Below are 13,830 nucleotides of genomic sequence, written 5' to 3'. Positions count from 1 at the left end.
AGTCCCTCATTGGTAAACCAAAAATTGCAGTAATAGGATGAGGTTATAAATCAATGTTCAATACCATGGAAATAATATCAAAAATATCTTTCCAATATTTTTTGAAAAGCGGACAAGACCAAAACATATGAATTAAAGACGCTATCTCAGAATGACATCTGTCACAAACAGGATTTATATAGAAATAAAAATGAGCCAATTTATCCTTGGACATATGAGCCCTATGCAAAACTTTAAACTGTATTAATGAATGTTTAGCACATATAGGTGATGAATTAACTAATTGAAGAATTTTATCCCAATTCTCAACAGGGATAGTAAGGTTAAGTTCTCTTTCCCAATTATTTTTAATCTTATAGAACGGCTCTGAACATATCTTCATAATTATATTGTAGCGTTTTGATATTAGCCCTTTCTGAGAAGGATTTAGTTCAAACAAATTCTCCAAAATACCTGAAGACAGACACAAGATTTGGAAAGGTAGGAAGTACAGTATTTAAGAAATTCCTAATCTGTGAATATCTAAAAAAAAATGAAATCTAGGCAAATTATATTTATTAGATAATTGTTCAAAAGACATAAAACAATTATCCAAAAATAAATCGGAAAATCGTAGTAATCCTTTAGTCTTCCAAGCTGAATAAGCTTGGTCTATAGTAGAAGGATAAAAAAAGCAATTGGATACAATAGGAATATTTAAAACAAACTGAGTCAACCCAAAAAATTTCCAAAATTGAAACCATATACGTAAAGTATGTTTAACTATCGGATTGTCAATTTGTTTCTGCAATTTAGAAAGAGGAAAGGGAAGAGAAGACCCTAAAATAGAACCCAATGAAAATCCTTGTACAGATTTAATTTCCAGGTTCACCTAATGAGGGCTAAAAGATAAATCCCAATCCTTTAACCAACATATCAAATATCGGATATTAACTGCCCAATAATAAAATCTAAAATTAGGCATTGCCAATCCACCTTCCTTCCTTGCCTTCTGTAAATATTTTTTACCTAATCTAGGATTTTTATTCTGCCATATATATGAGGAAATTTTTGAATCAACATTAGCAAAAAAAGATTTCGGAATAAAAATTGGTACCGCTTGAAATATATATAAAAACTTGGGTAAAATAACCATCTTAATAGCATTAATCTGACCTATCAGAGATAAAGATACTGGTGACCATTTAGTAAACAAACATTTAATATGATCGATTAGGGGTAAAAAATTAACCTTAAATAAGTCCTTATAATTTTTTGTGATTTTAATCCCCAAGTAAATAAAAGAGTCATTAACTAATTTAAAAGGTAAATTTCCATAAATTGGAACCTGTCTATTTAAAGGAAACAATTCACTCTTATTAAGATTAAATTTATACCCGGAAAAATTACTAAATTGAGCTAACAATGATATAACTGCAGGAATGGATTTCTCAGGATCAGAAATAAATAATAATAAATCATCTGCATATAATGATAGCTTTTGTATATCCATCCCACGAGTAATGCCAAAAATATTCTGTGATTCTCTGATAGCAATTGCCAAGGGTTCTAAAGCAATATCAAATAATAATGGACTAAGAGGACAGCCTTGTCTAGTACCCCGAAATAAACGAAAAAAGGGAGATCTTTGATTGTTAGTAAACACCGAGGCTACTGGAGTATGATATATCAGTTTAATCCAGGAAATGAATGTCGGACTAAAATTAAACTTCTCAAGCACAGTAAATAAGAATGGCCATTCAACTCTATCAAATGCTTTCTCTGCATCTAATGAAATGACACATTCTGAAGTGCTATGTGAAGGAGTATAAACAATATTCAATAATCTCCTAACATTGAAAAAAGAATAGCGATTTTTAGTAAAACCAGTTTGATCTTCCGAGATAATTTGAGGTAATACCTTCTCCAGCCTGGATGCCAGTAGCTTGGAAAAGATCTTGGAATCTACATTCAATAAGGATATTGGTCTATAGGATACACAGTCAGTAGGGTCTTTATCTTTCTTCAATATTAAAGAAATGGAAGCTCTATAAAAAGATTGTGGCAGATTACCCAATCGAATTGCTTCTTCAAAAACCCTGCATAACCAAGGAAAAAGAGCAGAGGGAAAACGTTTTAAAAATTCTACTGTACAGCCATCTGGACCTGGTGCTTTCCCAGAATTCATAGAGGAAATAACCCCTTTAATTTCTGCATCCGTAATAGGAGTTTCTAATATTGAAAGATCATCTGATGATAATCTTGGAAAATTCAATTTCCCAAGAAAATCATACATGGTATTATAATCATGAGGGAATTCAGAATGATACAGGGAGGTATAAAAATCCTGAAAAGATTTGTTTATCTCATCATGGTTAACTGTCAATTCACCATTCTGCTGAAAAATCTTAATAATTTGGCGTTTAACCAAAGCATTCTTCAATTGACTAGCTAACAGTTTACCCGATTTATCACTATGTATATAAAAATCAGATCTGGTTTTCATTAATTGATTTTCAATCGAAGATGTAAGTAATAGACTGTGTTCCATTTGAAGTTCAACCCTTTGTTTGTAAAGCTCCTTACTAGGAGCAGTCGAATATTTCTTGTCAATCTCTTTAATTTAATCAACCAATAAAAGAGTTTCCTTCTTAATGCGTTTTCTCAAACCAATGGAGTAGGAGATAATCTGTCCACGTATATATGCTTTAAAAGTGTCCCAAAGTGTTCCACAAGAAATATCATCTGTGGAATTAGTTGAAAAGAAGAAATTGATCTGTTCCTTCATAAATTTAATAAAATCCGGATCTTGCAGTAAGGTAGAATCAAATCACCATTGTCTAGCACTAGAAGCTGTATCCGTAAATTTAATAGAAAGTTTTAATGGAGCATGGTCAGAGATGGCTATAATATTATAATTATAACCAATTACCGATGGAATAAAACAAGAGTCAATAAAAAAAATCAATTCTTGAATAAGAATGATAAACATGTGAGAAAAATGAAAACTCTTTGTCCTTAGAATGCCGAAATCTCCAAATATCAAAAATTCCATTATCAGTAAAAAAGAGTTAATATAAGTGGCCGACTTATTAGGTAAAGTCTGAGTAGATATAGATCTGTCCAACAAAGGATTTAAACAACAATTAAAGTCACCACCGATTATTAACCTATATTCATTTAGATTAGGTAGAGAAGTAAATAAGGACTTAAAAAATCGGGATAATCCACATTTGGAGCATAAATATTAACCATAGCAACCTTTTTGTTAAAAAGTAATGCAGTAATTAACAAAAATCTACCATTCGGATCCGAAATAATATTGTGTTGGAGAAATGCAATAGAGGAGTCAATAAAAATTGAAACTCCCTTTACTTTAGCATTTGAATTCGAATGGTACTGTTGACCCCTCCAAAATCTAAAAAAAAACGAAGATTGTTCTCTTTCCTCGATGGAAATCTTCTGCCTCTTTTGGTGATGAAAACAGGTGTATTTTCCCATTGTGGAGGACTCTCATCTTGTATGGATTATGTTGAAATCCACGGAAAGTTCCTTTCTCAATAAACACTCTTCTGACCGTGTTAAACTCATTTCGTTGTTGTATGGTCTCAGCTGAGAGGTCCCGAGCGAAGAAAAGCTTGTTTCCCTCATGTGATATTACACTGTTTAACGGAGCAGAAAACAAACTCCCGATCTTGAAACTTCAGAAACCGAACGAGAACCGCTCTGTTCTGGTTTGGTTTCAATGGTGCTGGAGTTCAGTGAACTCTTTCTAAGATGAAGGATCTGTTGATGTCCAGCTCCAGCCAGCACGGTCGCATGTTTTGTATGAATTTCAGCAGTGGTTGGCTTCCTTCAGCGCCCTCCCGGAGACCAAACAACCGCAAGTTTTTTCTTCGACTCTGATTCTCCAGGTCCTCAGCCTGGGATTCCAGGTAGGCGATTCGTTTCATGGTGTCAGTTAGTTCAGCCTTGTTCGTTTCTACGTGCTCCTCTGCCGCCATTATTCGGTTTTCAGCCTCTATCGTCTGCGCGGTATTAGAAGCAACATTTCGCTTCACCTCCGACATATTGTTTTCCAAGGTAATGACCCAGGCGGTCATCTATACTGTCCAGTTTGGATCCAAACTCAGAGCGAGGTAACCTTAATTCATCTAGCACCGCCATTAGCTCTGTCATGTTGCTAGAAACTTCCTCATCTTGCTTTGTCAATGGAGTGTTGATTTTCGATTTTTTGGAGTCGCATTTTCGGATGAAGATAATTCAATCCTTGATTGTAGTGGTTTTTAACATAGCCCAAGTTCAGTTGGTATTGTTAACTTGGGGTTTTAAAGTTGTTTAGTGCAAGGTTGTACGGAGCCTCCACGTTAAGCTGCCATCTTCATTCGTGGCTCCATAGCGCCTCTCTTTGTTGCTTTTTAAAGTTTTCCCACTACTCATGCTGACTTTGTATGCACGAGCTTTTAGTTTGTTGCCTTCCTTTCTTTCCTTAGTTATCCCCACCCTACTGTCCTTGCTTTTAACTGAAATATACTTTCATTGAGCACCATGAAAAATCTCTTAGAAAGTCTTCCAGTGTTCAACCGTCCCACCACATAGCCTGTGCTCCCTGACTACCCTCTACAACTCCTCCCTCATTGTACTGTAGTTTCCCTTCTTTAGGCATAATACACTGTCTTTAGATCAAACTACTGCATCCACCATTTGTAGGGAAATTCAGTCATACTATGAACTACAAGATCGCTAATTTTACCTGTCTCATTGCACAGAACCTGATCTAAGATAGCATGTTCTCTTGTAAGCTCAATAACTTGCTGTTCACCGATAACAAGCTATCACCAATGCATTCTATGAAATCCTCCTCAAGATTGCCTTGACCAACTTGATTCACCCAATCTATGTGCAAGTTGAAGTCCCCCATGATGACTGCTGTTCCATTCTTACATGCCTCAGATATATCTCTGTTTATTGCCTGTGCCACTGTCATGTTATTTGGGGGCCTATAGACGACTCCCACCAGTGATTTTTTTTCTCTTTACTATTCCTAATCTCTACCCAGATGGATTCAACATTCTGCTCCTTAGATCTTATATCGTCACTCACTGTTGCCCTGATCTCATCCTTATTTAACAGTACTACCCCCACCCTTACCTTCCTGCTTATCCTTCCATATTACCTGATAACCTTGGGTATGTAATTTTCACCCCTCTCCACCCTGCAACCCCATTTCTGTAATGGCCAGTGTCATAACTCCTTTATACTAATTTGTGCCACAAGTTCACTGACCTTGTTTAGAATACTACAGGCATTCAGATAGAGTGCCCTGGCACTCATTGTGCTCTTAAAATCTATTAATCTCTGTCTCTCATGCACTTGGCTTTTCTGCACTCCACTCTTACATTTCCCTTTTTACACTTTTTCTTTTACTTTATCCACACCTTTCTCTTTTACTTTATCCATATTTCTCTGCTCTGTTGAGCCTGCCCTCCTGCTATTTAGTTTACAGCCCTATCCACAGCCCTCGTTATGCAATCTGCCAGGATCCCATCACAGTTCAGATAGTGCCCATCCCAATGGAACAGTTCCCTCCTTCCCCAGTACTGGTGCCAGCCTCCCATGAATTCAAACCCACTTCTCCTCACATTGATTTCTCCAACAGGCTGCTTTTATTTTGGAGCACTCCATATTCTTTTCCACAGCCATTCTATTATGACTTGTTCTCCTCTATGTTCTTGACTGACTCTTGCCAGAGGTAAGTCCAGCAGAGAAGAATAGAATTAGGAGGCTGCATGAAACTCAGATAAGAAACAGGTTGGGACTAAAATATATTGATCAAGAATGTTCACTTGGAGACAGAAGAAATATTTCTCCCTCATTGCTCATCATATTCTTGTTTCAGTCAATATTTAGATAGTTGAATTCACCCATTATCACATCTCCGTAATTTCCCTGTTAAATCTCCTCAGTAGCCTTCCTGTAAATGGATGGATTTATGGAACTATCTCGGTAGTGTAGTTACACCTCTATTGTCTCCAGATTCTAAACAGCTTTATTTAACCTTTGGTCATTCTGTACAGACCCCACACCCTCAGAACTGGTCCTAGTACCTCAAGAGTTAAGACCCCTGACTCCTGCAGGCACAATTTTATATTTTTCCCCAACTCATCTACACTCACCAGCCAGTGACAGAGTAAATAATCTTGTCAACACATATGTTAGGGTGTACTCTGAAGTGAGGGTATATACCAAATATTAACTGCAGCAAACAATCTTCAGACCTGAATGTGGATTGTAGATTAAATTTAAAATGCAGCCCTGGACAATAGTTTCCTTGAGCTATGGACACCAGCTAACTGAACACAAGACAATACTGATTAACATGCATTTGGGATTTCTGGAGTGTAGGTGCGAAGAAGAAGATATGAAATTATATGTAATTCAAAGAAAGCTTTGTAGGTACATTGTAACAATAGAACTGTCTAGCTCCTACCTTTGACCTTTAGCATATAAAAAAATGTCATGTAATATTGGGTCAAACGGGTCTGGCAGTATCTGTGAAAATGAGTGAACAGTCAACATTTTGGACCGAAGACACTTAGTTTCCAGGACTGGAAAGGAAGGGAGAAGATGCCAGAATAAAAAGTTGAAGGGAGGGGACAGAGGATTAGCTAGAACTAGGGTGTCAACCTTTTTTATGTCATGGACCCCTACCATTAACTGAGGGGCCCATGCTTCCAGGTTGGTGGTAGTTGAAGCCAGGTGGGTGGGAAAGGTAAAAGACTGGAGAAAAAGGAATCTGATAGGAGAGGAGAGTGGACCATGGAAGAAAAGGAAGAAGAAGGAGCACCAGCTGGGTGGGGGTGAGCGGGGAGGGGAAGAAATGTGGCCAGAGTGGGGAACATAAGAAGAGAAAGGAGAAAGGAAAAAATTTCTGAAAGGAGAAACTAATATTCACGCCATCAGGTTGGAGGCTACCTATGAGGTGCTGTTCCCCCATCCTGTGGGAGGCCTCATTGTGGCAAAAAAAGGACACGGACCAACATGTAAAAACATGAATGGGGATAGGAATTAAAATGTTTGGTCGTCAGGAAATACTGCTTTTGGCAGATGGAGTGGGGTGCTCAACAAAGTTGTCCCCCAGTTTATGTCGGGACTCACCAATGTAGAGGAGGCCGCATCAGGAGCACTAGATGACCCCAGTGGATGCACAGGTGAAGTACTGCCTCACCTGGAAGGACTGTTTGGGGCCTTGAACTTAGGTAAGGGAAGCGGTAAATGGGCAAGTGTAGCATATCTTTCACTTACAGGGTATGTGCCAGGAGGGAGATTAGTGGGAGCGAACAAATGGACAAGGGAATCACTGCCCCTTAAGAAAGCTGCTACCAGGATCTACCCCCTCGTAATAATGATCAGGGAGGCACAGAGAGAATATGTAATTATTGACAAGTACTGTGCCTTTATTGTCTCAACTGAAGTACATGTGAATTTACATAACCTGTGTGCATGCCTACTAAGCTTTCCTGACCCTCCAACCAATAGAAAAAGTAATACCAGTAAGAGTCTCTGCTGGCCACGTACTTTTCATGGACCCATTCCAAATCTCCACATGTCCATAGGACATGCCACATCCAGGATGGCGAGTCTCCAGAGCCGTCGCTGCCAGTGTGCCTGAAACACCTGCTTTTATATTCATTCCTTACCAACTCACATGTTGCACTTCAGTGCTATTGGTGAAGTGTCATCTGACTGACCTTATTGGCTCTGATCCAAACCAGCCCTACTTTTCACAAGTGCCAACTGGTAATTTATGGCTCTTAGTTCTCAATCAGTAACCAGCTTGAATTACTCAGGGCAGACACAGACCCCAACATTTACAAACCTGCATGATATATCCAACCAAAGAATACCTCACAAATAACTTACTTGAAAATTATCTCTGGTTCCGCAGATTACCTGGAACATCATTGAGTCTATTTTAAAACATTAAAGAAGCAACTTTGGTTCACAAAATGGAGGACGAGGGGCCATTTTACAAAATGGCAGTCTCTGTCTCCTTTGACCCCATGGCTAGAACAGAGACAATTGGTCTGTTTGCTTCCACTGTCCTTGATTCATTCAAATTCACTGATTTGTAGACTGTAGTTCTTCCTGGCCAGCAAAGCAGAGAATGCAGGTGAGGGGGGCAGGAGGTAAAGATGTGTTTGGTGGCAGAATCATTTTGAAGGTGGTGGAAGTTGCAGAGAATAATGTGTTTGGTAGAGGCTCATGGCGTGGTAGGTGAAAACAAGAGGAACTCTATCCCTGTTAAGGTGGCAGGAAGATGGGGTAACCACAGGCGTTCAGAAAACAGAGATGTGGACGAGGGCAGCATCAATGGTGGTGAAAGAGAACCTGTTCTTTGAGGGAGGACATCTCTGATGTCCTGGAAAGGAAAGCCATTATCCTGGGAAAAGCTGTGGCTGAGATGAAGGAACTGAGAAAAGGGAATAGCATTTTTACAGGAGACAGGATGAGAGAATTATGGTAAAATTAGCAGTGGGAATCTGTAGGTTCATAAAGGATGTCGGTAGACAGTTTGTCTTTGGAAATGGAGATAGAAAGGTGTCAGAGATGGACCAAGTGAATTTACGGGCAGGGTGGAAATTGGATCAAAGTTGATGGAATTGACAAGCTCAGCATGGATGCACAAAGCAACACTAATGCAGTCGTCAATGTCGCACAGGTCGAATTGGGGAGAAATACCAGTTTACACACGTGTTTTGAGAGGTTGGTGATGAAACGTATCAGCTCCAGCCTGAGGGGACTTGGATTGGCTCCAATTTGCCTTCCAGAGCAACAGGTCCACTGCAGATGCCAGCTCATCGGCTCTTCACTCAACTTTGGAACATCTGGACAGCAAAGATGTATACATCAGGATGTTCTTTATTGATTACAGCTCAGCATTTAATATTATCATCCCCTCAAAACTTATCAATAAGCTCCAAGGCCTTGGCCTCAATACCTTCTTGTGCAGTCAGTTTGGATTGGCAAAAAAAAACCTCCTCTATGATCTCTATCAGTACAGGGCTGTGTGCTTAGTCCACTGCTCTACACACTTTACACTTATGACTGTGTGGCTAAGCACAGCTCCAGCACCATATTCCAGTTTGCAGACGTTGCCACTGTTGTGATGAATCAGCATACAGGAGGGAGATTGAAAATTTGGCTGAGTGGTGTCATAACAACAACCTCTCACCCAATGTCAGCAAGACCAAGGAACTGATTGTAGACTTCAGGAGAGGGAAACCAGAGGTCCATGAGCCAGTCCTCATCAGAGGTGGAGAGGGTCAGCAGCTTTAAATTCCTGGGTGTTACTATTTCAGAAGACCTGTCCTGGACTTCAGCAACTGTAAAGAAAGCACGGCAGCACCTCTACTTCCTTGGGAGTCTGCAGAGATTTGGCATGACATCTAAAACTTTGACAAACTTCTACAGACATGTATTAGGGAGTGTACTGACCGGCCACATCACGGCCTGATACAGAAGGGAAAATCCTACAAAGAGTAGTAGATTCCTCCCAACCTACATGAAGTGCTTTCGTAGGAAAGCAGCATCCATCATCAGAGATCCTGACCACCTAGCCCATGCTCTTTTCTCGCTGCTCCCACCAGGCAGAAGGTGCTACCTCAAGACTTGCACCACCAGGTCAAGAACAGTTACTACCCCTCAACTAATTAGGCTCTTGGACAAAAGGGGATAACACTACTCATTTGCCCATCTGTTGGATTCTTGATTGGTCAGGGCATGAGGGGATACAGGGAGAAGGCAGGAGAGTGGGGCTGAGAGGAAAATTGGATCAACCATGATAAAATGACAGAGCAGACATGATGGGCCAAATGGCCTAATTGTGCTCCTACCTTATGGTCTTCAAGATGGTCCCATAACCAATGATCTCACTTTAAGGACTCTTTTTCTTGCTATTTCATGTTCTCATTATTTATTGATATTTATTTATATTTGCATTTGTACAGTTTGTTGTCTTCTGTGCTCTTTCACTGATCCTGTTGCAGTTACTACTTTATAGATTTGCTGAGTATGCCCACAGGAAAGTGAAACTTAGGGTTAAGTTTACTGAACTTTGGAACGTGGATGTTGTAGGTAACCAACCAAATTAAAATTTGTCCTAACTCCTTCACATCCTTTGTATGTCTCATCTCTTCTATGTATTATATTGTCATCGATGTGGAATATGACCTGACAGATTCACACTGGCATTTTCTGTAACTGCTCAGAGATGTCCGCTGGGGATGCAACATACCTCCTGGAACCATTTGTTTTCCCTTATCTCAACCTGTTTTTTTTCTACTGCTGGAAACGGTGTACACAATGCCCAGAGGAAATGACTACTACCCCTTTAGGTCTTGGTACTGTATCTCGGAGCAGATACCTCTAACCTGAGACCAACTGCCCAGTTTGTCTAAGCAACACACACAAAATGCTGGAGGAACTCAGCAGTCTAGGCAGCATGGTAAAAAGTACAGTCGACATTTTGGCTGAGACCCTTCATCAGGACTGGAGAAAAAAAGATGAGGAGTCAGAGAAAGAAAGTGGGGGAGGGGAAGAAGAATCACACAGTGACAGGTGAAACTGGAAAGGAGGGAAGGGTGAAGTAAAGAAAGCTGGGAAGTTGTTTGGTGAAAGAGATACAGAGCTGGTGAAGGGGAAGTCTGATAGAAGAGGACAGTAGGCCATGGAAAAAAGAAAACAGGGAGGAGCACCAGAGGGAGGTGATCTGCAGGTAAGGAGATAAGGTGAGAGAAGGGGATGGGGAATGGTGGGGGAGGTGGGGGGGTGCAGGGAGCCGCCTTTGAATCTGGATGAGAAAGCTGCAGTTGTTACCAACTTCATTAAAACCTGTGTGGATGAGTGTGTGCCTACAAAGACTTAGCGTACATTCCCAAATGGAAAGTTGTGGATGAACCAGGAGGTACGTCGTCTGCTGAAGGCTAGATCTGTGGCATTCAAGTCTGGCAACCCAGGCTTGTACCAGAAAACCAGGTAGGATTTGTGGAGGGCTATTTCAAGGGCAAAAGGACAATTTCAAACGAGATTGGAGGCAATACCAGATGCACAGCAACTCTGGCAGGGACTGCATTACTTCCTACAAAGCAAAACCCAATAGCATGAATGGCAGTGATGCTTCACTACCAGATGAACTCAATGCCTTCTATGCCCGCTTTTAAAGGGAAAACACAACTACAGCTGTGAAGATCCCTGCTGCACCTGATGACCCTGTGATCTCTGTCTCAGAGGCCGATGTTAGGTTGTCTTTACAGAGAATGAACCCTCGCAAGGTAGAAGGACCCGATAGAGTACCTGAAAACCTGTGCCAGTCAACTAGCAGGAGTATTCAAGGACATTTTCAACCTCTCACTGCTACAGACGGAAGTTGCTTCAAAAGGGCAACAATTATACCAGTGCCAAAGAAGAATAATGTGGGCTGCCTTAGTGACTATCTCCCGGTAGCACTCACATCGACAGTGATGAAATGTTTTGAGAGGTTGGCCATGATTAGACTGAACTCCTGCCTCAGCAAGGACCTGGGCCCATTGCAACTTGCCTATCACAATAGGTCAATGGCAGGTGCAATCTCTATGGCTCTCCACACGGCCTTAGACCATCGGGACAACACACCTACGTCAGGACGCTGTTCATCGACTATAGCTCAACACTTAATACCATCATTCCCACAATCCTGACTGAGAAGTTGCAGAACCTGGGCCTCTGTATCTCCCTCTGCAATTGGATCCTTAACTTCCTAACCAGAAGACCACAATCTGTGCAGATTTGTGACAACATATCCTCCTTGCTGACGAACAACACTGGCGCAACTCGGGTGTGTGCTTAGCCCACTGCTCTACTCTCTGCATACACATGCCTGTGTGGCTAGGCATTGCTCAAATACCATCTACAAATTTGCTCACTGTGGAAGAATAAATGCTCTAGAATTAATAAAGTCTATCTCCAAAAACCTAAAAAAGAGGGTGGCATGGCTTTACCTAACTTTCGTTTATATTATTGGGCAACCAATATACGTTGTGCTACCTTTTGGTCTTTTTTCCATGGCCAACCCAAGTGCCCTAATTGGGTGGCAATGGAGTTGAGCTCCACTAAAGAACTATCTATCTCTGCACTTCTTGGCTCTGTACTCCCTAGTAGTTTGTCTAGATTAATAGTTAATCCTCTTGTTAGACACACTTTGCGTATATGGGCTCAGTTTAGGAAATTTTATGGTTTCCATGGTTTTTCCGTTTACTAGCCCTATCTTACATAATCACCTTTTTTTATCTACTACGTATGACTCAGCATTCCATGATTGGTATAGGAAGGGCATTAGACATTTTGAAGATCTTTTTATTGATAATCGTTTCCCTTCTTTTCAACAGCTCTCTGCTAAGTTCAATCTGCCCAATGCTCGTTTTTTTAGATATCTCCAAATTAGACACTTTATTGTTCCTTTAATTCCTAACTTCCCTGAAATGCCTGAGAAAAATGTTATGGACTTATTTCTTTCCATTAATCCACTAGGTAAAGGTTTAATATCATTTATTCGAGATAAATTAGCAGCCTTACAACGTGCCCCTGTGGATAAAATTAAGATGGCATGGGAGCAGGATTTAAATACCTCATCTGATGAGACTTGGGACTCGATTCTCAAATCGGTTAATTCAACCTCTCTTTGTGCTCGCCATTGCCTTTTACAGTTTAAGATTGTTCATAGAGCCCATATGTCTAAATCTAAATTATCTCAATTTTACCCTATTAGTCTGCTTTGTGATAAATGCAAAAGGGGCGAGGCCTCTCTCATTCACATGTACTGGTTTTGTCCTAGCTTGAAGAAATTTTGGAAAGATGTCTTCATAATGTTGTCGTATATTCTGAATCACCACCTAGAACCAAACCCTTTAATTGCTTTGTTCGGTTTCTGGGGTGAGACAGATTTACGTCTGAGTTCGACTAAGTGTCGAATATTATCTTTGGCTTCTCTCCTGGCTAGACGTTTAATCCTCCTTAGATGGAGATGTTGCCTCGCCCACACATGCTCAATGGCTTAACGACATTATGGCCTGCTTAGACCTTGAAAAAATTCAGTATTCAGTTCTTAATTCGGATATAAACTTTCGTAAGGTCTGGGGACCTTTTATTGAGTACTTTCATAACCTTCCTCTTAACTAAGGTTTTTTTTTTCGGTCCCTTGCTTTCAGCTCCTTTTTTTTGGTAGTAGGCATTAATATCTTCTGTTGCTAAGTGTATTTACAGCTTTGGGGGTTTGATTGTCCTGATTTATATTCTCTATATTGTGTTGTGGTTGGTCTGGAGTTTTTTTTGTGTTGCTGGGCTTGGGAGGATATTAACTTTACTTATCTTCAATTTGGGTGCTTTTTCAATTATCTTTCTTTGTATCATATTGTTATTGTATGTTTATTTTTGCACTGTATCAATGTTCTTCATTTTGATCTGGGGGTTTTTTATCTGTAGTTATGTACAAAATGTATTAAAAAATTAATTAAAAAAAATTTGCTGACAATACAGTCATTGTTGATAGAATCTCAGGTGGTGACGAGAGGGTGTACAGGAGTGAGATATGCCAACTAGTGGAGTGGTGTCACAGCAACAACCTGGCACTCAACGTCAGTAAGACAAAAGAGTTGATTGTGGACTTAAGGAAGGGTAAGACGAAGGAACACATACCAATCCTCAGAGAGATCAGAGATGGACAGAGTGAGCAGCTTCAAGTTTCAAGATCTCTGTGGATCTAATCTGGTCCCAACATATTGATATAGTCACAAAGAAGGCAAGACAACAGCTATA

General features: G+C 40.2%; 1 protein-coding gene across 1 annotated transcript in view; it reads right to left on the bottom strand.

Moving 5' to 3' along the window:
• Positions 1–13,830, bottom strand: part of si:ch73-264p11.1 (uncharacterized protein LOC100000923 homolog) — a 210,698-nt gene that overhangs the window by 59,098 nt on the left and 137,770 nt on the right. The window contains exon 2 of the mRNA XM_059968510.1: positions 8,734–8,867. The gene's annotated coding sequence lies outside the window, so the exon portion shown is untranslated. The remainder of the gene's footprint in view (positions 1–8,733; positions 8,868–13,830) is intronic.

The sequence above is a fragment of the Hypanus sabinus genome, chromosome 4, assembly GCF_030144855.1.
Source record: "Hypanus sabinus isolate sHypSab1 chromosome 4, sHypSab1.hap1, whole genome shotgun sequence".
NCBI classification, from domain to species: domain Eukaryota; kingdom Metazoa; phylum Chordata; class Chondrichthyes; order Myliobatiformes; family Dasyatidae; genus Hypanus; species Hypanus sabinus.
Note: the sequence above shows the minus strand (reverse complement) of the source record. Positions and strands in the feature narration are given on the sequence as shown.